The following is a 27422-nucleotide window of genomic DNA, read 5'->3' as shown; positions in this document are numbered from 1 at the left end:
CGGAGGATCTGGGGTGTGGGTGTGTGGAGCTCAAGGTGACGGGAGGCAGATGACAGCTCCGAAGTTGCTGAGAAAGGCTCCAAGGCCCTGGCCGTGGGCTCGGGGTTAGCAGCCATTTGCCTGTCATGATGGTCGGAACAGCTGGTTCCGGTCAAGTGTTCTACTTGACTGGATTCCTACCAAATGGTAACTGTGTGACCACCACTGACTTAAAAAAAAGGGGGGGCATCAGAAAACATGGGTAAAAGGAGTTTTGGAGTCATATCCAGCTAAATAAAGAACAAAGATTGCTAGCTGGTTAAATAACTAAGAAGCTATTTAAACATTACTAAAAAGTTACTTAAAAGTTAATTGGATCAATTTTGAAACACTGACTTTGAGATTTTTCCTATAGACTGGAGGGATCATAATTAAACTTAATTGTAGTCATGCTAGATTTCCTCCCAATGTTTATTTTTCTTCTAGTTATATTTCAGACAATTAATAGTGTCTAATGACTCAGAGTTTTGTGTAATTACCACCAATGATTATAATCTTTCTCTTATGGAATGTTCTTTTCACACAGGCACTCTGGAAGGGAAGGAAATTTATGATTATTCATGAAAGTTCCTCTATAGGCTGTAAAAAATTATCAGACGTTAAAAGAAATTTATTATTCATTTATATCTCTATTTGTAGCTAGAAAAAAGATAAAAAAATACAGTATACTTTTAAAAGTTCTAATGGTTCCCTCTCACACAGAGGCTTTCTTTCAATTTTAGAGTGTTTGAGAAAAATGAAAATTTTTAAGAAGGGAGACACTTTTTTTTTTTTAATTCCTTGAAATGCTTGGTTTTTAGGTCCCCTTTTCCCCCTAAGTGTGAAGTATTTTAGTGAAAGTTTCATTCGACTTTGTCAATAATTAATCCTCTGTTTCTTTGAAAAGTCTGACAATGTAAGAGTAACAATAACAGGCCATAAAACACTCCCCCTAATTGTGCAAGGGCTCATTCTTCCCTAACTCGGTTCGGGTTGACTGGAATGTGCTGAAGTCACATTCCAGCACCTTCCACCAGCCAGGAGAACCACACAGGACTCCGAAAGGAATGGACAAGAATATTTCTCTGTTTCTCCACTTAGCAAGGAGGACTAGGAAGAAGGACTAGCGGAGGCAGGGAGGCACAGAAAAAAGGAGCCAGAGAACAAGGGCAAATGAACCAGGGAGGAGAGCTGGTCTATGTGTAGAAGGATGGGGCCGATGGGATGGAGAAAATCAAACCTGGCGGGGGGGGAGGCCCATTAAACTAAGTTAGGGAGACTGATAGAAGAGCAGATCTGTCAGTAAGGACAAAGGGATCACATGCAAAAAGAAGGAACACATTTCAGAAGGTAAACACTGTTCCTTCACCAGGATCCCGTCCCCCGTTCCTTTCTATCAAGAAAATATAGTTGGAAATCCAACTGGAAGTTTTCTTCATTTATCTGGCTAGTGGATGATTGAATGGAAACCTAAAAACCGAATCTCGAAATTTTTACTGGGATCTAATCAGTAACTCTTTAAAATTAATACAGGGTTCTATAATGAATTAAAAAAATTTTTTCTAGTAATTTTTGCTTTGAACTTTTTGTCTTAATTTGTTCTTGAGTGATTGGGTTGGTTTCGAGAGAGGGAACTCACTGTGATATCTTGGCCCAAAGTCTCCAGATATTTTTTCTTAATAATTTTTTTTTTTTTCAGAAGACAGGGACTTTTTAATCTTTAAGGAGATGATAAAAAGTATTCTGGATTCCTTGGTTTATATTTTGCTCTTGAACTTAGTACCACATGAGATACTGTGTAGTGGCCAGAGATCATAATCTTTCTTTCCCCAGCATCACTGCACGGTGCCTAGAATGTGTTACACAAAAGATAGGTGTCTATGTGAATGATCATGTAACTTAATTTTAAACTTCTATGCAGGATTTGATTACATTTGGATGAAATATATCATAGTGGCATAGAATCTATGGATAGTGTAGGAAAAGTCAGGATTAGAGGATGGGTATGGTAGTTTTAAGTATTCTTGATTATGAGGCTCAAATGTCTAAAATCTAGGAAGGAGGTTCTGACTGGTGGATTACCCTGTTGTCCTCAGATCTCTGCGCGGAAAGTCAGGGTGTTCCCTGCCATCTTCTTCTGGTAGTCCTTGTCAAATTCTTCATTCTGAGCCACAGTGAAATAGTTCTTCCAATCCCCAGGCATCCCTTTCCTCATAAAAGGGGAGACAGACTGGTCCATGAGGACAGTAGGCAAAATGGTATAGTTGGCCATTGGGTTTTGCTTCATTACATCGAAGGAGGTGTGGTAGATGATTTTATTCAGGACTTCTTCGGGCATTTCTTTCTCTAGGAACTTCAATATCTTCTGAATTTCCCACTTCGGGTCCTCTTTCATGTCCTCATAGAAGAGGTAGCGAATAGGGTGCTGGTATTTTGCATCCCACCATCCCTTCACATGGTCATACCAGGAACCCCACAGCACTTTTCCAGCTTTGAATGCCTCAATATACTCCTCCCACGTACCAGGGTCAGGCATCATTTTAGTCATTCTTTTTTTTTTTAAAAGATTTTATTTATTTATTTGAGAGAGAGAACGAGAGATAGAAAGCACGAGAAGGAAGAGGGTCAGAGGGAGAAGCAGACTCCCTGCTGAGCAGGGAGCCCGATGCGGGACTCGATCCTGGGACTCCAGGATCATGACCTGAGCCGAAGGCAGTCGCTTAACCAACTGAGCCACCCAGGCGCCGCATTTTAGTCATTCTTGAGAAATGGTAGTAGGACACCAGACAGTTCTTTGGATTTCTAGCCACCTAGGTAATCTTTGAATTTTCTTTCCAGAAGGAAGGTGGCAGCAACTGAACAGGCAGGTGAGTCTTCATAGTTCTAGGAGAAGGCATTTTGCTGGCCAGATCCAGACCTGAGTTGAGGGGTGGGGATAGAGCCCACTCGATGAAAGGATGCCGGTCAAAGGTGTTGGCCCTCTGGCACTTCTGCACATCTCCGTCATTTTGGATCATGTCCACAATCTCTTGTGTCCAGGTTGTGCCTTCCAGAAATGGTCGCTTTTCTGTTCAGAGAGTTGTTGCTATTCTTTTCTTTGATCTCCTGTTGAGTTCTTAGGTGTTCAGAATGGTTTGATCCCTATTCAGCTGAATTCCTGAGACCAAACGAAATCCAGGTCTCCTACTCCTCCGCCATCTTGCTCCGCCCCCCTCCAGATATTTTTTCTTAATAATTTTATTGAGGAGGGGCACCTGGATGGCTCAGGCAGTTAAGCATCTGCCTTGGACTCAGGTCATGATCCCAGGGGCCTGAGATTAAGCCCCATGTCAGGCTCCCTGCTCAGTGGGGAGCCTGCTTCTCCCTCTGCCCCTCCCCTGCTCGTGCTCCTTCCCTCTCTCTCTCAAATAAATAAAATCTTTAAAAAAAATAATTGTGTTAAGGTAGGATAACATACCATAATATTCACCAGTTTTAAATATACAATCAATTATCTTTTATTAATGTACCTGGTTGTACAAGTATCACCATGGTCCAATTTGAGAACTTGGCCATCACCCTGGTAAGATCTCACTTGCTCATTTGCAGTAAATTTCCATTCCTACCCCAAGCCCCAGGCAACCACTGATCTACTTTCTATAAATTTGGCCCTTCTGGACATTTTATCTAAGTGGGATTACATAATATATGGTCTTTTGTGACTGGTTTCTCTCACTTTGCAATGTTTTTGAAGTTCTTCTCTGTTGCAGCAAGTATCAGTCTTGCATTCTTGTACTGCTGAACAGTATTTCATTGTGTGGCTATACCACATTTTGCTCACCTCTTCACAGGCTGGTGGACATTTGGATTGTTTCCACTTTTTGGTTATGATGAATAATGCTGCTGAGAACATTCCTGTGCGAGTCTTCGTGTGATCAATGCTTTCACTTCTCTTGGTTGGATGCCTAGGGATAGAATTGCTAGACCATATGGTAAAGTTATGTGTACCATTTTAAGAAACTGCCATGATTTTTCAAAGTGGCTGCACCATTTTACATTTTCACCAACAAGATAAGAAGGCAGAACAATAAATGTGCTTGTCTTCATAGCCTTGTCAACTTATGTTATTGTCTCTTTTATTTTTATACTTTTAAATTTTCAACTTTATCGAGACGTAATTGACATGTAAAATTGTAAGGTATTTGAAGTGTACATTATGGTGATTTGCTACATATATATACATTTTGAAAGGATTCCTCCATCTAGTTAATTAACACATCTAGCACCTCACTTTTTTTTTAAGTTTTTATTTGTTTAAGTAATTTCTACACCCAACATGCGGCTCAAACTCACAACCCTGAGATGGAGAGTCACATGTTCTTTTGACTGAGCTAGCCAGGCACCCCACCTCACTTTTTTTTTTTATGAGAATATTTAAGTTCTATTTTTTAGTAAATTTCAGTTACACAATACAGTGATATCAATTATAGATCCTTAGACCTTATAGATGAAAATTTGTACACTTTTACCTACTCAATTCCTATTTCCACCACCCTTCAGATGCTGGCAACTACTTTTCTACTTTGGTTCTATGACTTTTTTTTTTTCTTTTAAGATTATACATGTAGGGAGCACCTGGGTGGCTCAAATGGTTGAGCGTCTGCCTTCTGCTCAGGTCGTGGTCCTGGGGTCCTCGGATCGAGTCCCACATCAGGCTCCTGACTCAGCGGGAAGCCTGCTTCTCCCTCTCCCTCTGCCTCTCCCCCTGCTCATGTACTCTCTCTCTGTCTCAAATGAATAAATAAAATCTTAAAAAAAAAAAAAGATTATACATGTAAGGGCTGAGATGTACTATTTCTCTTTCTCTGATTTCTTTCTTCTTCTTCTTTTTTTTTTTTAGATTTTATTTATTTGAGAGAGAGAGAGATAACCAGAGAGAGCATGAGCAGAGGGGAGAGGGAGAAGCGGACTTCCTGCTGAGCAGAGAGCCCAATGTGGGGCTCGATCCCAGGACCCTGGGGTCATGACCTGAGCTGAAGGTAGATGCCCAACTGACTGAGCCATCCAGACACCCCTGATTTATTTCACTTAGCATAATGCCCTTAAGGTCCATCCATTTGTTGCAAATGGCAGGATTTCCTTCCTTCTCAGGGCTGAATAATAATCCTGTGTATGTATGACATTTTCTTTATGCAGCTAACTTTTGACAGATACTTAGGTCATTTCTATGTCTTGGCTACTGTAAATGATACTGCAATGAACATGGGAGTACAGATGTCTCTTCCAATCCATGAGCATAGAATATCTCCGTTTATTTGTGTCTTCTTCAATTTCTTTCATCAATGTCTTATGCCTTTCACTGTACACGTCTTTCACTTCATTAAATTTATTCCTAGGTATTTTATTCTTTTTGATGCAGTTGTAAATGGGATTGTTATCCTAATTTCTCCTTCTGATAGTTCATTACTAGTGTATAGTAACATAACTAATTTTTATGTGTTGATTTTGTATCCTATAACTTCACTGAATTAGTTGATTAGTTCTCTAATAGGTCTTTAGTAGAGTCTTTAGGGTTTTCTCTATATAATATCGTGTCATCTGTAAATACAGAGTTTTACTTTTTCCTTTCCAATTTGGATGTCTTGTATTTCTTTTGCATACCTAATTGCTGTGCTAGAATTTCCAGTATTATGTTGAATAAAAGTGGCAAGAATGGGCCTTCTTGTCTTGTTACTGATCCTAGAGGAAAGGCTGTTAGCTTTTCACCATTGAGTCTGACGTTGGCTGTGGTCTTGTCATATATGGCCTTTATTCTGTTGAGGTACATTCCCTTTTAGCCAATTTGAGAGGTTTTTTAAAATCATTAATGGATATTGAATTTTATCACATGCTTTTTCTGCATCTATTGAGATAATCATAGATTTTTATCCTTCATTTTGTTAATGTGACGTATCACATTGATTGTGGATGTTGAACCATGCTTGCATCCCTGGAATAAATCCCACCTGATTATGGTGTTTGATTCTTTTAATGTATTTTTGAATTCAGTTTGCTAATATTTTGTTTAAGATTTTTTTGCATCTGTATTCATCAGGGATACTGGCCTATAATTTACTTTTCTTGGAATGTTGTTTTGTTCTTTTCTTGGAATGTTCTTATCTAGTTTTCAAATCAGGGTAATGCTGCCCTCTTAAAATGAATTTGGAAGTCTTTCTTCCTCTTTACATTTTTTTAAGGTTTGGTTTTTTGTTTTTTTTTTTAAGTAATCTCTACACCCAGCTTGGGGTTCAAACACACAAGCCCGAGATCAAGAGTCGTTTGCTCCACTGACAGAGCCAGCCACATGCCCCTCCACTTTAATTTTTTGCAGAGAAGAATTGGTATTAATTTTTCTGTGTTTAGTGGAATTCACCATTGAAGTCATCTGTTCCTGGACTTTTATTTTTTGGGAGGTTTTTGATTACTGATTCAATTTCTTTGCTGGTTATCGGTCTGTTTGTTTTCTATTTCTTCGTGATTGCCTTGGTAGGCTGTGTGTTTCTAGGAATGTATCCATTTCTTCTAGCTTGTCTAATTTGTTGGTGTTAATTGTTCATAGTAGACGCTTATAATGCATTGCATTTGTGTGCTATCAGTTGTAATGTCTTTTTAATTTCTGATTTTGAGTCCTCTTTTTTTCGTAGTAAGTCTAGCCAAAGGTTTGTCTTTTCAAAAAAAACACACAAAACAAAACCACAGTTCTTAGTTTTATTGAACTTTTCTATTGTCTTTTTTACTTTCATTTATTTCCTTTTTTCCTTTAGTAAAAGGTGAAAGATTTATATGATCTGAAGAGACACCAGAGTATTTTCATTTCCTTCTTTCTACTAATTTTGGGCTTAGTTTGTTCTTTTTCTAGTTCCTTGAAGTATAAAGTTAGGTTGTTGATTTGAGAGCTTTTTAAAATTTATTTTTAATTTCTTTTAGATGAATCTCTACACCCAATGTGGGGCTTGAACCCCAAGATCAAGAGTCACATGCTCTACTAACTGAGCCAGCCAGGTGCCCTGAGATCTTTTTTTTTATTAACCTAGGCATTTCTTGCTATGAATATCCCTCTTAGGATCACTTTTGTTAGATGATTTTTGTATATTTACATTTTATTTTCTCTCAAGTTATTTTTTTAATTTCTTTTTAAAAAATATTTATTTACTTAAGTAATCTCTACCCCAACATGGGGTTCAAACTTACGACACTGAGATCAAGAGTCATATGCTTTTCCGACTGAGTCAGTCAGGTGCCCCTTGATTTCTCTTTTGATTTCTTTGTTGACCTATTGGCTGGTCAGTAGCATGTTGTTTAATTTCCACATATTTGTAAATTTACCAGTTTTCTTCTTGTAATTGAGTTCTAGTTTCATACCATTGTGGTCAGAAAAGATGCTTGGTACTATTTCAGTCTTCATAAATATATTAAGACTTGCTTTGTTGCCTAACATTTGATCTATCCTAGAGAATGTTCCATGTATGTTTGAGAAGAATATGTATTCTGCTGCTATTGGATAGAATGTTCTGGAAATGCCCATTAGGTGCAGATAATCTTACATGTAGTTTAAGTCTATTTTTTTCTTAATTTTCTGTGTGGATGATCTATCCTTTGTTCAAAGTGGGCCACTGCAGTCCCCTACTATTATATTGCTATTTTTCCCTTTGCGTCTGTTCCTCTTGTCAAATTGACCCCTTTATCATTATATAATGACCTTTTTTTTTGTCTCTTATTACAGTCTTTGGCTTAAAGTCTATTTTGTCTGCTATAAGTAAGTCACTTCTGCTTTATTTTGGCTTCCATTTGCATGGAACACCTTTTTTCATTGCTTTATTTTCAGTCTGTGTGTGTCCTTAAAGCTGGTGAGTCTCTTGTAGGCAATGTGTAGTTGGATCTTGTTTTGTTCTTTTTTTTAAATCCATTCAGTCACTGTATGTCTTTTGATTGGAGAATTTAGTCCATGTACACCTAAAGTAATAATTGATGGGTAGGGACTTATTATTATTATTATTACCATTTTTCATGGCTGTTTTATATTTTCTGGCTGTTTTATAATTCCTTTGTTCCTGTCTCCCCCTCTTCCATCTTTGTGATTTGATAATTTTCTATAGTGATATACTTAGATGCCATTCTCTTTTTCTTTTGTGTATCTATTATACATTTTTGCTTTGTGGATACCATGAGGCTTACATAAAACATCTTATAATAGTCTGTTTTAAGCTTACAACAACTTAACTTTGAACACATACTAAAGCATTACATTTCTACTCCCCCCTTTATGTTTTTGATGTCACAATTCATCTCTTTTTATCATTTGTGTCTGTTAACAAATTATTATAGCTATATAATTATAGTTATTTTTAATGCTTTGTTATTTATCCTCATACTAGATTTATAAGTTATCTATCCACTACCACTACAACATTAGAGCATTCTGAATTTAACTATATATTTACCTTTACCAGTGAGATTTATACTTTCATATGGTTTTCCTTTTACTAAATAGTATCCTTTCATCTTAGCTTGGAGAAGTCCCTTTAACATTTCTTGTAAGGCCAATCTAGTGGTGCTGAACTCCTTCAGGGCTCCTTATATGTGTTTTTCACTGCTATATCCTCAACTCCTTGAAGGTGGTAGGTATTCAATAAATATTTGATGAGGGAATGAATGAATGAAATACTAGGGTAGTAAATCAGTCAGGAAAAACAAAAATGTCTTTTATTGCCTGAGTAGGTGGGGAGTATAGAGCAAAAGTTCTAGAGAACAAACCTGAGTACAGTGCTAGGAGGTAAGGCTTACCTCAGGTTTTGGGTCTTTTTTGATGCCACTCTGATTCAGAATCTGTGCCTGCAGCTGTGAATATGCTGATAAAGTGCTTTTTGCCCAGCTCAAGTATAACTTTGGAGGGGAATTTAATGTATTAGTTAATGGCATAAGCTTTGTATTAGACATTCAGTTATTCAATAAATGTATTTATGCCCCTTGCCACGTACCAGGCACTTTGCTAGGATTTGGGGATTCCATTAGTAGACAAGGCAGATGTGTAGCTTGCCCTTAGGAAGTGGTCAGCTCCCAAGAACTTACTAACTAGCTGCGTGACCTTGTGAATATTATATAACCTCTCTGAGCCTATTTTCCTCATTCATAAACTGAGGATTGTAAATTACTCCCTTATTTGATTTTGATAAGTATTAAATAATTACAGAAAGCAATGATTACAGCTATGCTAAGTGTTCAAAATGGCATTGGGGCGCCTGGGTGGTACAGTCGGTTAAGTGTCTGATTCTTGGTTTCAGCTCAGGTCGTGATCTCAGGGGTTGTGGGATCAAGCCCCACATTGTGGGGGGAGTGTGGAGTCTGCTTGAGACTCTTTCCCTCTCTCTCTCTGCCCCTTACCCCCTAAAATAAATAAATCAATCTTTTTTTTTTTAAGATTTTATTTATTTATTTGACAGAGAGAGACACAGCGAGAAAGAGAACACAAGCAGGGGGAGTGGGAGAGGGAGAAGCAGGCCTCCCGCAGAGCAGGGAGACCGACATGGGGCTCGATCCCAGGACCCTGGGATCATGACCTGAGCCGAAGGCAGACGCTTAACGACTGAGCCACCCAGGCGCGCCTAAATAAATAAGTCTTAAAAAAATTTTTTTAAATGGTATTATATGTTGTCCAGCCTATTCAGTCTCAACTTCCACTTAGTATCTTATTAATGGTTTTCAGCAAATCACTAAGGGACAGAAAATTAACATTTCTTTTAAAAAATATTTAAACTTGGGGCACCTGGGTGGCTCAGTCGTTAAGCGTCTGCCTTCGGCTCAGGTCATGATCCCAGTGTCCTGGGATAGAGCCCCATATCGGGCTCCCCACTCCGCGGGAAGCCTGCTTCTCCCTCTCCCACTCCCCCTGCTTGTGTTCCCTCTCTCGCTGTGTCTCTCTCTGTCAAATAAATAAAATCTTAAAAAAAATTTTAAACTTGCTTATTATAATGGCAATACATGCCCTAGAGTCAAAAACAAATTCAAAGAGTACAGAAGCATGTACAATGAAAAGTTGCCCCCCCAATTCTTTCTTCAGAAGTAATCATTATAAACAATTGTTTGCCCTCCCTCCCCAAATCCCCTTATACTTGTATAAGCCTCCAGGCTTATACAAGTATATATATGCACATCCTTTACAAACAGCAAGTGAAATTAGATACTACTGTTTATCATTAGCATTTTCACTTAATAGTATATACTGGAGAGTTTTCCAAGGGCAGCAATTACTGTTCTTATTCAGAATGAGGATTTCATAATATTCTCAACACACACACACACACACACACACACACACACACACACACACACAACCAAACCTCTCTTAAGCTTTTTGAGAAAGTTTGTGGGCTACACCCTCCTTCGCTCTCCACCCCCGGAACTCCCCAGTCTTATCCCCAGCAGCTTCTAGCAGTCAGAGACTGGCACCCGCCCACCCATGTTTTCTTGGCCTGGGCCGGCTGTGGTCAAACCAGCAGCAGAGAGTGGGGGTGTGGCTGAGGGTAGCAAAGAAGGAAGAGAAAACAAATTTTCCATGAGTAGCTGGGAAAGAGCAACAAGAGTAAAATCAAATTGACATAAGACACTAGCACCCAAAAGTGTTTTATTACATGTATTTAAATAAAAGGTATCAGGAAGAATGTTCTATAAGGGTTTAAAAGGCAGTGGGTACAGGAACACCAGGCTCTTTAAAGTGGTAGCCACAGCTGCATATGAAAGCACAGTCTGTGGATGTGGGCGTAAGAAGGGCCTTGGGGTCCCTGTGGACAAACCTGCTCTCCAGAAGTGTGGGGGGTGTGGGGGGATGGTGAGAGAGAGATCCCCTCAGAGAAGGGAAATAGCAAGATACCAAGGTTGGGCCTAGTGCCAGATGAAGGAGAGGGAAAGCTCTGCCCTTCCTCACTGAAAATTAGACTTAACTTCCTCCATTTTCCACCTGCTTGTGTCTTCTCCCACCTCACTGCCTTAGCCCAATTGCTTTATTTGACTTCTGTGAGGGACTTCACTAGAGCTCAGCCCCCATCCATGACTCTAGATGACTGATGTCTACTTCTGGCTATGAACGCTTCTCAGTGGTTGGACGCTAAGGGAAGGAAAATCTAAAACAGAGATTCTGATAAGCTTGGGGGATGGAGAAATAGATCTTTGCCTCTTTCTCTTGGCTTATTCATTTAATCTTAGGTCTCTGGATTGTTTCTACCTCCACCTGAGCCAGAAAATAAGATTACAGAAAGGTTTAGAGTTTCTAAATTAGTCTGTTACAGAAACCAGCACCTCAGCCTACAGGCCTGGCTCAGAGCCCACACTGGAGAAAGCACAATCTCCACTTGGGTGGGGCTTTCCTAGACATAAAGATTTTACCATGCCTCTAAGCAGGGGAAGCTTGGGCCAAGATTATATTGGGCAGGTAATAAAATTAAGGACAATAAAACCAGATAAACCACCTCATTAGCTGCAGTTTACTGGTATAAGCCATTTCAACAAAGAGAGGGAAGATGGAGGACTCAAAGTGCCTGCTGTCAAGTTCTTTAAAATAGTCTCCCTCTGCGATGGGAATGCTTTTTTTAGGAGTCTTGGCTCGGTTGAGAGGGCACATGTGCATTTATCCAACACTGGGTGAGAGTAAGTAGCAGCTCAAAGGGGAGTCTCTGGAATTTGGTCTCCCCGCTCTTACTACAAAAGATCACCACTGAGCTGCTCAAGCTCTTAGAACCTTTTTATCAGCCAAATCAAGAGAATAGAGGTCTAGTACCAATCTGTCTAGGCTCAACTAATTGTTGAATATTGATTTACACATTAAAAATCAAACTTACTCTGTCAAGATAGAATCATTTTCTTAACCATACACATCGTGGTGATAATATCTTGCTTTTCAGGGATTAATTAAGAAAAAAATATGAAAGGTCAATCATATTTTCAAAACTGCTGACACACACACCTACATGCACACACACTCCCACACACACATACAGGTAAAATAATTGAATTAAGATAATTCTAAATAGCTTTTATTTTTTTAACCGCTAGAAAAAAATTTCCATAAATATTTGCCCTTTCAATTTTATTTCTTCATAGTTCAAACATCCCCAAGATGCACTTGGTGATTGAGTCTCTAAATATTAAATAAAATGTCTCCCTAACACTTGTAAACTGTATTCTGTAGCTAAAAAGAGGCACAAAAGATTCAGTGACTGCATTATTGTTTGGAACCAGAGTTGTGGTTATGTGGGCATCCAGCCCTTTAGGACACAACAGGCTGGTGAACCACTGATTCATGAAACACTGGCAGGAGTGGCCTTCGGCCAGGCCCCGGGGCAAATTCAGCCAACACTAGAGCACTGCCCAGGCCAGGAAGGACTAGTCAGACATATAACTTCCTGTCTTTGTCAGAATCCTGGGAATCTGGGAATCATTCTCAATTCTTCCCTCTTCCCTCTTTCTTATATCCAATCAATTACCACTGTCTCTCCACTGGTTCCACCCCCTAAATACCTCTCCAACTATCCACTCCTCTTTAATTGCTTCTTTCCTAGGCCACACTGGCTGGATTTTTTTTTTAAAGTTTTTATTCTAATTTCCATTAGTTAACATACAATGTTATATTAGTTTCAGGTGTACAATACAGTGATTCAACAATTCCATATATCACTTGGGGATCATCAGGACAAGTGCACACCTTAATTCCCATCACCTATTTAACCCACCCCCCACACCCCTCCTTTTATAGTCATCAAAACAGTATGGTACTGACACAAAAAGAGACACATAGATCAACAGAACAGAATAGAGAACCCAGAAACGGACCCTCAACTCTATGGTCAGTTGATCTTCAACAAAGCAGGAATGAATGTCCAATGGAAAAAAGACAGTCTCTTCAACAAATGGTGTTGGGAAAAATGGACAGCCACATGCAGAAGAATGAAACTGGACCACTTTCTTACACCACACACAAAATCAAATTCAAAATGGATGAAAAACCTAAATGTAAGACCTGAAACCATAAACGTCCGAGAAGAGCACACAGGCAGTAAGTTCTCTGACACTGGCCGTAGCAACTTTTTTCTGGATATGTCTCCTGAGGCAAGGGAAACAAAAGCAAAAATAAACTATTGGGACTCCATCAAGATAAAAAGCTTCTGCACAGCAAAGAAAACAATCAATAAAACTAAAAGGCAACCTACCGAATGGGAGAAGATACTCGCAAATGACATATCTGATAAAGGGTTAGTACCCAAAATCTATAAAGAACTTATAAAACCCAACGCCAAAAAACAATCCGATTAAAAAATGGGCAGAAGACATAAACAGATAGACATTTCTCCAAAGGAGACAATCAGATGGCAAACACACACATGAAAAGATGTTCATCATCACTTACCATCAGGGAAATGCAAATCAAAACCACAATGAGATACCACCTCACACCTGTCAGAATGGCTAAAATCAACAACACAAGAAACAACAGGTGTTAGCAAGGATGTGGAGTAAAAGGAACCTTCCTGCACTGTGGGTGGGAATGCCTGGATTTGCCAAGTGGGCTACATCCATTGACTTTTGTCCCCTCCGCCAAGTCCCAGTACTATGGTCAGGTGGATTAAAAAAGCAAGCATAAACCTGAGCAATCCTTCTCCTTAGGCCTCCAATGGTTTCCCTTCCGCTCTTAGCCTGAAGATCAAAATGCACACCTTGGCCTAGAGGCCATGAATGAGCTGGCCCCTGCTCAACTCTCCAGGGTGCTCCCATACCTCACACCACTGTTTCCTCATCCTCTCTACCACCCGGCCTGCTCTCCTCAGGGCTCTGCACAGCTCCAGAGATTTAGAGACAGGGAAGACCCAGGTACCTAATTTTCCCCAAAATTCCTTAGTTGGTTCTGAACCGCCAGCCTGGTAGAAAGCAACTAGAATGGAGGGGGGGGCCAATCTGAAACTTGCTCCTTATGATCAGTTTGAACCTGTGAGCATCAGGGTCTGAATCAGGTTTATAAAGCAGGCCAGGAAAATTTCCCAAAATGGCGAGTTACTGGGCAGTATTTCTAGAGGAGCAGGTCATGCTGCTACTTCTGCTTCCCCAAAAGCAGCTGGGTAGATGCTTTTTTACTTTCTAGAAAATCTAAACCTAGCTAAAATAGTCAATTATGAGGCTGAGGATGCATTCACAGAAGCTCTGAAACATTATCTTCGATGGAGCAGATGTTCCTCCATCACCCAAACTCAGCTGGGAGGGTCTTTCTCTGGAGGAACAGAACTACATGTTTGTAGATTCTGTTTAAGCCTGCTGAAACAGGGCTTGCTCAGTGGATTTGGATGAACTATGGGTCCAGTTGTGGTCTTAAAACTAGACAACTAGGGAAGGCAAAGGCTGATCAAACTTATTGTTCCTCTCTTCCAATTCCATTACAGAAAGATTCCAATATGATATCAAGTTCACTTTTCTGCAGATATCTCATGAACTGCATTTTGAAAGCCGGATTGATTTTATTTGTCCTTGCTATTTATAGCACACACTAAGTCCTCAGCCAGCTGTGGGAGGATATGGCTACGTTTAGATTCCCATCTGAGTTGTGTGTGACAGTATCTGGCACTCTTTCAACAACTGTAGTCATTGCTTGGAGAGCAAGCACAGGGAGAAATAAATCAACTTTTAATGTCAGGATATCACACCCTTTCTAACATTTTCTGAATATGAATGAAGCAGGAACTGTATAATTAGCCTTGATCTTATCACTCCATAGTCAGACAACTACGTTACCAAAAGGTAGTATCTACCTCAAAAAAAATTTATCTAATTAAAAAAAAAGAGCTTTCCAGACCAAAAATACCTTCTTAATAAGTGATGATTTTATGTAATAGATGGAAAAGGCACCAAAATAAAAATGTTCAAAAGAACATACAATGAAAAATGTATCCAGCTCCTACACCTGCACTCCAGCCGTCCTGTTTCCTTCCCTGCAAACGCAATAAAGCAGGTTTTTACTTATCTGTCCAGAGAATTTTTATGCATTTACACACATGTGTGCACACACACAGACACAGACTTGTACACCTTGCTTTTTTCTTTCTTTTTTTTTTAACAGTGCGTGTTGATGGCTCCACATCAGTGTAGAGACGTGCTTAATTGTTAACGGCTATTTTCCATGCAATAACTTCTGGACAGTCCAGTGAAACCTTCTCCACCATCAAGACCTTTTGTTGCTTCTCAGGGTCCAGATATGATACGGAAAGACCTCCACAACACAACCCAATTGGCAACCATTCTTTGGCCTGAGTTCTCCACTCCGGTTAAGCTGACCTACCACGGCTCTTGAGTGGCTAATCCCGGCTCTTTAGTTAACACACTGCCTGACTGCCGACAGGTGATCTCACTCTTCTGGCTCCTGGTCTTCTCATCCACATATGAGGGGTGGTACAGGGAGGGGAAGAGGTGCGTCCTTCGCTAAGATCCTTTTCAGCTCTCCCATTCTGTGAATCTGTGACTAGACGAGGTCAAAGGGCCTTTCCAACTCTACACCTTGATCAGCAATTTACATTTTCATGGGCTTTCGATCTTGTTTCCTCAGTTGTCCAGGAGTTTATTTATTTTTTTTAAAGATTTCATTTATTTATTTGAGAGAGAGAGAATGAGAGATAGAGAGCACGAGAGGAAAGAGGGTCAGAGGGAGAAGCAGACTCCCCGCTGAGCAGGGAGCCCGATGTGGGACTCGATCCCGGGACTCCAGGATCATGACCTGAGCCGAAGGCAGTCGCTTAACCAACTGAGCCACCCAGGCGCCCCCTCAGTTGTCCAGGAGTTTATTAAGGACAAGACTATCTCTTTGTGTCCCCCCAGAATGTACTGCTGGAATGGTTGCTCCAGAAATGTTTGTTCGTTTTCTGGGTTATCACTTCAAGTGCTGTGCACTAATAATTGCTCCAGTCCAATTGCTTGAAATAGGTCAGTTAACCCAGTTTCTTTCTTTTTTTTTTTTTTAAGATTTTATTTATTCATTTGCGAGAGAGACAGAGAACAAGCAGGGGGAGAGGCAGACGGAGAGGGAGAAGCAGACTCCCTGCTGAGCAAGGAGCCCGATGCGGGACTCCATCCCAGGACCCTGGGATCATGACCTGAGCCGAAGGCAGATGCTTAACCATCTGAGCCACCAAGGCGCCCCCCAGTTTCTTTCTTTTAGGACAAATGAAAGGAATTATAATGCTGGTGCTCTATCAGAACAATTGAGAACAATTCTTGATTTTAGCTTTAGGTCCTTAGCAATACATCTGACTTATGCAATCTATGCATTACTGACCTGACATACAGAAATATTATTAATAATTTGAAGGGTAAAAGTACAGAGTTCTAGAAATAAAGAGGATATTAGGAATGGCAAAATTCAACTTTTTTTTTTTTAATAGATGTGGAAAAACAAGGCCTAGAATTTAAGTGATTTGTTTAAGGATTGTGACTCAGCTAGTGATAGGTAGAAACAGGGTTAGAGTCTGGGTCTCCTGGGATGCCTGGGTGGCTCAGTCAGTTAAGCGTCTCACCCCACCCCTGTTCCTGCTCTCTCTCTCAAATAAATAAATAAAATCTTTTAAAAAAAGAGAATCTGGGTCTTCTCTTAGAGAAAGAAAGGGGAAACAAAACCTTTACAGAGTGTTCATTAGATGCTGTCATTAATTGCTGCTGCTTAATGTAGAATTTGCTGCTTCACAAAACTACATGTACTTAGTTTATTAATTTGATAACAGGTTGGAATCTTACTGTGCTTCCTCATCTGAAAAATTAGATTAATAAACATACTTACCCAACAAGATGGTAGAAGGCTCCCATGAGCTCATGCCTACAAGAGCTGAGAGCAAAGCACCAGGCACATAAATGTTATCTATAATTATTACACATCTTCATAATGAAAGGTCATTTTGTAATATAATTTCCCCTTTAGTTGATTTTTTTTTTAGAGGAGAGGGTGTTGGATTTAAATATCAGGTTTTGCTAAAGGGCAGACACACCTCTATATTACCCTAGCTGAGGTCACATCCCTCACTGACTTATCCTTTATCTTTTTTTTTTTAAGATTTTATTTATTTATTTGACAGAGAGAGACACAGCGAGAGAGGGAACACAAGCAGGGGGAGTGGGAGAGGGAGAAGCAGGCTTCCCACTGAGCAGGGAGCCTGATGCGGGGCTCGATCCCAGGACCCTGGGATCATGACCTGAGCTGAAGGCAGATGCTTAACGACTGAGCCACCCAGGTGCCCCGACTTATCCTTTATCTTAAAATAGGAGAATTACCCTGGTTTTTGCTCATCTTTCAGTGATTATGAAGATTATGAAATTGTATTCATGCACACATATATTTATGAATTTTGCCAAATCTGCATACCATCTCCATTATTTAATGTTTTTATTCAAACTCACCAAATTTTAATTCAAATAATTTGTGCATAGTTGTATTAAAATACAGACCTCTTTAAATTAAAAAAAAAGTCTGTTCATACACCACTTAGGAAACACTGGTATAGTGAAGTGCCTTGAGCTGAAGGATCAAAAGACTTGAATTCAAATCCTAGTTTTGCTCTTTGCTAGTCATGTAATTTTGAGCAAGTCATCAGTTTCTTTATCTATAGAATAATGATCAAAAATATAATTCTCAGTTTGTTTTGGTGATAAATAGGGTAGTGTATATGATAGCAGTTTGAAAAATGTGTCACCCAATATATATTAGTTATTGCCATTAAATAAAGGGGAAATTAGTGTGTTGGGAGAAGAAAGTTGTATTGTATTAGTAGTAGGCAGTTTATTCAGAAGGGTAGGAGAGTCTAGAAAGCATTTAAAGAATGGATATACAACAGTGTACTATGACATGGGTTAGAAAATAGCAGAAAAGCAATAAAATACTGCAAAAGGACAGGGGCAAAATCCACTTAAAATCACTTTGATGAAAAGAACATTCTTATACAGGCCCAACATAAAACTGTGGCAAGTTTATGTGAAGTTTTAAAAACATAACTTCAGGTGTTAAAATGCAATCACATATATAACTAATCAAAAGATATGTTAACGGTAATTAATGTTTTATAAATTCCACTGCGATCATTAACTTTCTGAGACTAATATCATTTTTTTAATTGATCTCTAGAGTATAATATAAACCATGTCAAGGCTCCTGAGTAGGTACTTACTCCTTAATTGTGAAGAGTAGGTACAGTCAAGACTACAAGCTCCTCAGACCCAAACCATGCTTACTCTAATAAAAAGCTCTTCGAAACATATTGCAGCCCTTCTCCACTCTCTTCAGCTCCTTGACCACCTGCTGTCCCCTCTTATTCTCACTGGTGACCTCACCTCCAACCTCCCAGGGAAACTAGAGTGGTTTGATGAGATCACTGTCAACGCCCTGTCCCCAAACCACCATGATGGCAGCCTTTCCCTTCCCCCTGGACCTCCTTTCTGGTCTGAAGCATCCTACTCTTCATGGGAACTTTGTGTGCTCTGCGTCTTCTGTTCTCCGCGGGACTCTAATCTTGCCCTCTACAGCTTTTTTGCATCAGTATTAACACTCTCACACCTTCCCAGACTGAAGGTTCCCACGTAGCACTGCTTTGACGCTCTATCCCTTATGTCAGACATGTCCAAAGAACTCTATTTTTTCTTTTTTTTTAAAGATTTTATTTATTTATTTGAGAGCGAGAGAGATTGAGAGAATGAGTGGGAGGAGGGGCAGAGGGAGAAGCAGACTCCCTGCAGAGCAGGGAGCCCCACTCAGGGCTCCATCCCAGGGTTCTGGGATCATGATCTGAGCCAAAGGCAGATGCTTAACTGACTGAGCCACCCAGGCACCCCAGTGAATTCTATTTCTAACAACCTATTTTGTCCTCTGCATTCCTCTCCTCCCAATTTAGTGTCCGCATTCCCTTTTCCTCTAGGAATACTATTTTTTCCCCAAAGTATACCCTTGAAAATGTTATAAAGTATTACACATTGGTATAATAAAAGAAATATACAAAATTTCCTGTAGTGCCCACTACATAAATTGTCCACATGCTTCCATTTCCCCTTATATAATTTTTTTTCCCCCATCTCAGTAGGTTTCTTGTAGTCACAGCACCCAAAGTGACTTTTTGGTCCACTCTAGGGCTAAAGCATAGCCTGCTACAAAAACAACTGGTCTGGCTTCAAGAGGCCTCTCATCTTCTCCCTAAGAGATTGCTGCCTCTGTTTATCTGAGTATATTCTTATTAAGGTTGACAAAGACTTTCCTACTGCTAAATCCAGACTTAAATCTCAACTTCTTAGTAGTGTTTGACGCAACTGATCATCCCTTTGTGACACCTTCTCTTTCACTGGTTTTGTGACGTTACACTCTCCTGGTGACTGCCTACTTTGGCTGCCCCTTCTCAGTTTCCTTTGATGGCTCTCCTCTGCTCTTCATGTCATTTGGGAGTTCCGAAGGATTCCATCCTGACTTCCTCTGCTTTCACTTTACAAACTCTCCTTAGGGGAATCTCATAAGCTGTTGAGGCTCCCATTTCCATCTTCATGCTGGTGATTCTCAAATTCATCTCTCCAGCAAAGACTTTTCCCAGAACTTCCTATCTATCAAGTGGTCAAATGGATATGTCTATAAGATTTTTCATAATAGGCATTCAAAACTCAATGTTTTCTAAAACAGAACTCAATGGGCGCCTGGGTGGCTCAGTTGGTTAAATGTTTGCCTTCAGCTCAGGTCATGATCCCGAGGTCCTGGGATCAAGCCCCAGCATGTCAGGCTCCCTGCTCAGTGGGGAGTCTGCTTCTCCCACTTCCTCTGCCCCTCCCCCTGCTTGTGCTCTCTCTCTCTTTCAGATAAATTAAAAAATAAAATAAATGAAACAGAACTCATTGTCTTCCTACTTGCAAATTTTTATCTTCTCAAGTGTTCTCTATTTTAGTAAAGGCCACCACCATCCACTCAGTTGCTTAATCCAGAAACCTAGGAGTCATCACTGATTTATCCCTATCTCTTCCTTATCATGCCCCCTCTTCCAGTTCATTAATCACCAGGACTTTTCCAGTCTATTTCCTATACACTTCAATCCATTTGCTTCCCTAAATTGTCATGGTCACCACCAAGGAATGCTGCTGAGTCTAAGGTACCATCATCTTTCAACTGTATTCTGTGACAGTCTTTTACCCTCCCACTAAAGCACATGTGACTGTGTTACTTCTCTCCTTACACTCCAATGATTTCCCATTGGCTTTAGGATAAAGGCTCGAATCCTTAAGGTTGTGTGTGATCTTCCTTCTGCCGAGTTGTATTCATCTCATGTCATTCTGTCCCTCACTCTTTCCATTCCAGAAACTGGCCTCTCAGTTCTTTTCAATGAGGAGTCCCACTCCTTCTTACCTTGGGACTTTGCCTGGAATACATTAGCTTAATGTTCAGACCCCTACTCCTGTCTTTTCTCTGTCATCTCCCACAATTCTTCAGACCTCCCCTAACCCCAATTTTAACATAGTTACCTTATTCTTTAGTTCTTGGTATAAATACCCCATACTCAAAAAAGGCTTTGTGAACCAATCTTCCAGACCCTTAGGACACAGGTTTTTTTTGTTGTTGTTGTTAAGATTTTATTTATTTGAGAGAGAGAGCATGGGGGTGGGGAGGGTCAGAGGGAGAAGCAGACTCCCTGCTGAGCAGGGAGCCCGATGTGGGACTCGATCCTGGGACTCCAGGATCATGACCTGAGCTGAAGGCAGTCACTTAACCAATTGAGCCACCCAGGCACCCCCTTAGGAAACAGTTTGTATTCCTTCCCAGTATTATCATCATTATATTTGCAGAAATTTTCAATGCCTTTCCAGCTGCTCATCTGTGTGCTCCATGAGGGCAGTGAATTTGCCTGACACTTAGAAGGTATAGAATAAATATTTGTTTTTTTTTTTAAAGATTTTATTTATTTACTTGAGAGAGAGAATGAGAGAGAGAGAGAGAGCACATGAGAGGGGGGAGGGTCAGAGGGAGAAGCAGACTCCCTGCTGAGCAGGGAGCCCGATGCGGGACTCGATCCCGGGACTCCAGGATCATGACCTGAGCTAAAGGCAGTCGCTTAACCAACTGAGCCACCCAGGCGCCCCTAGAATAAATATTTGTTGAAGGAACTTATTTTTCGGACATCCTTTACTTCCGGCTATTAACGTAAGATTCACTTACAGTAAGACATTTGAAAAACCCCTTTCACTCATTAGATTGCCATAATCGGAAGTAAGAGGATTTTTTTTTTTTTAAAAGCTTTTGGAAAAATAACATCTAAATTCATTGAAGGTTTAGGAGAAAAAAAAATTCATTTTCCCCCCAAGACTTTCTGTGGAGACACTTTCACCTGTGAAGAAGAAAAAAGATTTCCAAAATGAGAAAACCTACTTTGGGAATCAAAATCAAATCGATAATAGCTGCCATTTATTTGGCTGATGCTACTTTCCAGGCGGAGTCCTCAGTGAGAGTGTATCAGTTAATTTGAAATAAGGTGGTCACTATTTTTACCCTTATATTAGAATGCAATTGTTTTTTCTGTTTATTGCTCTAAGAGAAGTATGAGGGAACGCTCTCAATCTGTTGCTGACACACCTCTTAATTAGGTCATATTTTACAGTTACACTAGATTCTGATAATGGCTGGGATTCCTTCCTGCCTGGCTCAGACAGATCTCAGGCCGCGCTGCCAGAGGATTGTCTCTTGTCATGTGATGCCTCTTGCATCACAGATTCTTCTCTGGTGGATTTGGCTCCATCTTATTTCCTTACTGCCAGAGGAATTCATCTAGTCACGCATTGCCCTTGAGGCCATGGTAACTAGTCCTTGTGATTTTTTTTGAACATTGTGGTTCCTAAACAGTCAGTGTTCAGAAAAAAGAATTATGCAGGGGGCCCACGCTTAGCTCCTCTGGAGGCATAAAGGATGGGACACAGCGAAGGTATAAGAGAGCCAGAGAATAACATATCTTGCTTCATCCATCCATCCGTCCGTCCATTTATTAATTAAATTTACTCCGCAAGTATTTATTGCTTATCTTACCATGTGCCAAGTCGCATATTAGGTGCTAGGGACATAGCACTGAATGAGAAGTTCCTGTTCTCAAGAAGTTTATAGTCTCGTTGTAGAAACAGGTTAAGTAAATACAGCACACACTGTTGAGGGAGCATAAAAGAGGAGTATTGTAATCTTATGGTTTTAAGAGCCATGAACCCAATTCAAAAATTGATTAGGCAAAAGTATTAATATTTACTGGCTTAGGGATAGAAGGTTGGAATAACAATGCTCTGGGAAGGACGGAGCTACAGCAAGAACTTGGTACCAACTGGAACCAGGCACTAGAATATCCCCAGGGGTCTTGTACATTTTTTCCACATGTAGGCTTTATTCTCCCTTACCACAGACCAGCTCTCTCCACATTCAGGTGAGAGGTCAAGAAGCAAGGCCTCCATCAGTTCGAAGCCTCACATCAACCTCTGGTCTGACTCAGAGAGGACTGGATCCTCTTTTTCAATTATAATCTAAAAATCCCCAGGGAAGAACTCAAATCAACCCAGTTTGGGTCACATGTTCATCTTAGACTGGTGATTCTCAACTGCAGGCAGTCTTGCCCCTCAAGGGATATTTGGCAATGTCTGGAGATATTTTCTATTGTTATGACTGGTGGGGGTGGAGAGGGTGCTACTGGTATCTAGTGGCTGGACCCGAGGAATGCTGCTAAACATCCTACAACATATAGGACAGTCCCTCCCCCCATAACAAAGAACTAACCAGTACAAAATGTAAATAGTGCTGAGATTGAGAAACTCTGTTCTAGATCAATCAGTTGTGGTGTGGGGGAGGGTCAAGAGGGGCATCAAAGGCCTTCTTTAAAAAATGAAGTATTGGCTGATACTTAAAGAGGAGTAGGAATTAGCTAGGCAAAGAGGAGCCAGGGAAGGCTGCTCCATGGAGGGAAGTCCATGAGCAAAGGCCGAGGACGGTCCAGAAGAGGCTCCCATAAATAGCACTAGTAACTGCACCTCCCAATGGTGGCATAATTCAATGGCGTCATCATCTTGCAGAGCAAGTACAATAATGTCAAGCACAAATAATACATCATATGCATTTCCTGCACTATATTAAATTTTTTGTGAAGGGCTAGTGTTTTACCTGAAATATATTTCTGTTTATCAGGAGATTGTTTTAGTCAGCTATTAAAGCCCATCAGTGGACAAGACCGAGCAGTTAAGGAGCACGGACTCTAGAATCGGACGGACTTGGCTTTGAATTCAGGCCCATCACTTCCTAGGGGTGTCCGCAGCCACCAAAAGTGGAACAGGCCAGGGCTAGGGAAATGAAGAAAGAGGACATTGGTGTGGACGGGAGTAGTCATGTCTGGCCACTTGAGACAGGCAGGAGGAACCGAAACCTTTTAGGACGAATAAAATTTGTCAAATAGAAGGGAGTAAGGTATTCTAGGTAGAGAAAGAAGAATGTTCCAAAATTTGGAGTTAGGAAGGAGTATAAATGTAGGTAAAATACGTCCAAAGTAATTCTAAGATATAATCTTTTGGGGGGGGTGTGTGGGAAACGGGAAACCAGAAGATGGAGTGGACTTGAGCAACAATCAGAAGTTTAATTTTGGACACAAATGTGCATTTCCTGCAGAATGTCTTAGTAGAGGTGTTCAGACAATAGTCAGTTACAGGCAGGATTCACATTCAGGTGAGATGTCAAGAGCTGGAGCCGTATGTGCAAGAAAAAGACCAGTTCCTTAATGGAAAAGGCTTAGAGAGGAGGACAAAGGAGAAAACAAATGCTGTTGCATGAAGGAAGAGAAGAAGGGGAAAGAAAACAGAGGAGTGTGTGAATAAAGAGAGAAAAGAATAAAACTAAGATCATGTGGTGTCATGGAAACCCAGGAAGGAGAGAATTTGAAGAAGGAGTTGTCAGTCATCAAATACTGCAAAGAGGTCAAAGGTGATCAGAGCTGCTAACGAGGTGACTGGACAGTGCAACTTAAGCTTTGTTATTTCTGGTTAGAGGGTGGAGGTAGGCATGCCTTTGAAGGAAGCCTGGGGGTAGAAGCTGAGTGAGGACTTAGAGACCACTACTATACAATAGTCTTTGAAATTTTTGGATGCAAGACCATGATGCCTGCTATCATTGCTATTATTTCACATTAACTTGAAATTCCTAACCCAATGCACAAGTGCAATAGAAAGAGGTATAAAAATTGAAAATAAGTTAGCAAAATACAAGTACTATTTACAAATTATATTACCTTCTACCCCAGGGTGCCTCAAAGATGTAAAATAAAAAGAAAAAACTATTAAAACCAGAAACAAAACAAAACTATTAAGGCTAATACAATACCTCATAAGGTGACTAATTAAAGTACATATACATGACCATCACTTAATTAAAAAAAAAATCTGTTCACAATTGAAACTCAGAGTGACTAAAAAGGACTAAGAAGGATATGAGATGTCCAATATTGTATATGTATCAAGCATCCATAAATTAATATACAACTATAATCAAAATCCCAGTGCACTCTTGGGATCATTTGACAAAGCAATTCTAAATAACATTGAAGATAGAGGCTGGATCCTACAGAGAGAGGTGGTAAAAAATGCTCCTTGGTGGGGTAAAAGATTTTAGGAAAGGGATATTAATATTCAATTTTAAGTCTCATATATTCAATATAAACTTCCATTTTCTCATTTGGTAAAGTCTGCTAAATATAGGAATGTCTTTTTTTTTTTTCAGATTTATGTATTTATTTATTTGAGAGAGTGAGAGAGCACAAGCAGGGGGAGCAGCAGAGGGAGAGGGAGAAGCAAGCTCCCCATTGAGCAGGGAGCCCAATACAGGGCTCAATCCCAGAACCCTGGGATCATGACCTGAACTGAAGGTAGATGCTTAACCAACTTAGCCCCCAGGTGCCCCAATACAGGAATGTTTTATGTGACAGTTTCAGGGGAGAGAAATCAAACCATAGGGGTAGGTTTCCACCGTTAGACTGGTGGGGAATAAAGAAAAAAGAACAGCTTGAGAAGGTGGACTCATGATTAAAATTGGTAGAATCAGAACTGGGAGCCAGTTATGAGACTGTAAACCCCTGGGAACTTGAAGCAATCTTAGAGAATGAACTGTAACTCCAGTGAGAGGTGGGAGGGGCCTTGAGCCAACCTACTCTATAAGCTCAGGGCTGAGGGTAATTTCAGTGGCCATCTCAGGTACATATGTGAAATCCTAACTTTTCTAAAAATTCCTATAGAAAAGACAGATTATTCCTAGTGTTTATCTCTGTAGTATTGAATGATAAACAATTTTTATTTTGTTTTTATTTTTTTGAGTTTTCTACAATGAGCACAAGTTATTTTTATAAGAAAAGTCTAGGGGCATCTGGCTGGCTCAGTGGGTAGAGCCTGGGACTCTTGATCTTGGGGTTATAAGTTGGAGCCCTACACTGGGTGTAGAGATTACTTAAAAATAAAACCTTTTTAAAAAGGAAAAAAAAAAGTTCGTCAGTGGAAAATAGAATTGGGAAGAATGCTTGGGTGCAAAGCAGGGTCAAGTAAGCTTTTGAAGTTCACTTGCTTGATGGTTTCTAGAAGGGTCCTAGCAAATGATTCTCTCAGTGTCTCATCTTCAGCCATAATTACTGATCATGGTTCTCACTCTATCTCTTGCCATCACCGAGGGTAGGCAATATAGCTCTACCCATTGATCCTTCCCTCGTCTGACTTCCCACACAGATGATGCCAATTATATACATTGAGCTGATTAGTTGTTTCATGTGCTTTATTATCTTATAAACTAGGTTGTTGACTTACCTATAAACTTGTCATGTCTTCTATTTCTGCTGATTCTCCTATGGTACCTAATAGGTATCAAATCGTGCCTTTCCTGTGCAAGTTCCTTGAATGCACTCACATCTGTATTCTGTATCTATTGTAACGCTTGGCACATAGCAAGAACTCAATAAATGTTTGGAGACAGTGACCTCATTTGGCTTCCAAACAACTCAATAAGAGAGAGAGAAAAAAGATAATAGTGATAAAAATAAAACACCAAGAATTACTAATGTTTATTGAGTACATCCCATGTGCCAGGCATTATGCTAGACATTTCATGTAGAGTATCTCATTTACTCCTCAGAATAACCCCAAGAGATAGGTACTATGATTATTTTAGTTTATGAATGGGGACAGAGTCTCAGAGAGGTTAAATGCTTTGGCCGATGTCTAAGAAGCTGCACAGCAGAGAGAACTAAAGTCTTCTGAGGATAAAATCAGGGCTCTTTCTATTATCTTCTTCTGCCTTTCATGAAACCAAATTTTTTTAAATGATTTTATTTATTTGAGAGAGAAAAATTATGAGCGAAAGAGTATGAGCAGGGGGAGCAGTAGAGGCAGAGGGAGAAGCAGGCCTCCCGCGGAGCAGGGAGCCCGATGTGGGGCTCAATCCCAGGACCCTGGGATCATGACCTGAGCCCAAGGCAGATGCTTAACGACTGAGCCACCCGGGCGCTGCTCTTGAAACCAGATTTTGTCTCAATATTTGGAATCCTCTCCTGGCCCAGTTGGGAAAAAAAAAATCTGAGCCCTTAAAATTGAAATCTAAAATAGACAATAAAACCACTTCTATAGTATAAAGGATTATTTAGAATCAAAGTCAGCAGCCCATTAACACAAAGATTTTAGGCCAATAGAATATTAGTTTGATTGGGAGACTAGTTTTCTAGATCATTAAATTTAGGGAGAAAAAAGGGGTTTGATTCCAGTTTGAATGTGACCATCTACCCCAACACCCCATCTTTACAAAATGCTATCAAACATAACCTCTATTTAAAGTGATTAAGGCCATATTTGCTATTCAGTTAAGACGTTAAGCGTCTGCGTTCGGCTCGGGTTGTGATCCCAGGATCGAGCCCCGCATCGGGCTCCCTGCTCGGCGGGAGGCCTGCTTCTCCCTCTCGCACTACCCCTGCTTGTGTTCCCGCTCTCGCTGTGTCTCTCTCTTGTCAAATAAATAAATAAAATCTTAAAAAAATAGTAAAGCGATGAAGGCCATATTTGCTATTCAGTTTGTCAGCTATGAAGCAGACTGGGGTACCTCCAAACCATATTAAATGAATTATGCCTTTGTTCCCTAGACTTTCCGAACTGGTTCTTTGGATCATTTTCTATTATTCCTTGAGCAGAAATTTGGGGTGAGTGTGGAAACAAGTACGTATCTTTGCTTAAAAACCTTTGACAGGCACGTTCTGCCTGTCCCCCCAACCTGCGCTACCGTTCTGCTTGCCAGCCCCATCGCCAAGCCTCTCGTATGCCGGGGCCCTTGAGCTTGCTGGCTTACACAAGGAAAACATCCAGGGTAGGTATCA

General features: G+C 40.3%; 1 pseudogene; it reads right to left on the bottom strand.

Annotated features, from left to right (window-relative positions):
• Positions 1-2110: 2110 nt before the first annotated feature.
• LOC114213701 (sulfotransferase 1C1-like) lies at positions 2111-3056 on the bottom strand (annotated as a pseudogene).
• Positions 3057-27422: the final 24366 nt, after the last annotated feature.

This window comes from Eumetopias jubatus, unplaced genomic scaffold, assembly GCF_037043125.1.
Source record: "Eumetopias jubatus isolate StellerSeaLion01/CBP00866 unplaced genomic scaffold, mEumJub1_p1.0 scaffold_4, whole genome shotgun sequence".
Classification (NCBI taxonomy): Eukaryota; Metazoa; Chordata; class Mammalia; order Carnivora; family Otariidae; genus Eumetopias; species Eumetopias jubatus.
This window is presented reverse-complemented; position numbering and strand designations above follow the sequence as displayed.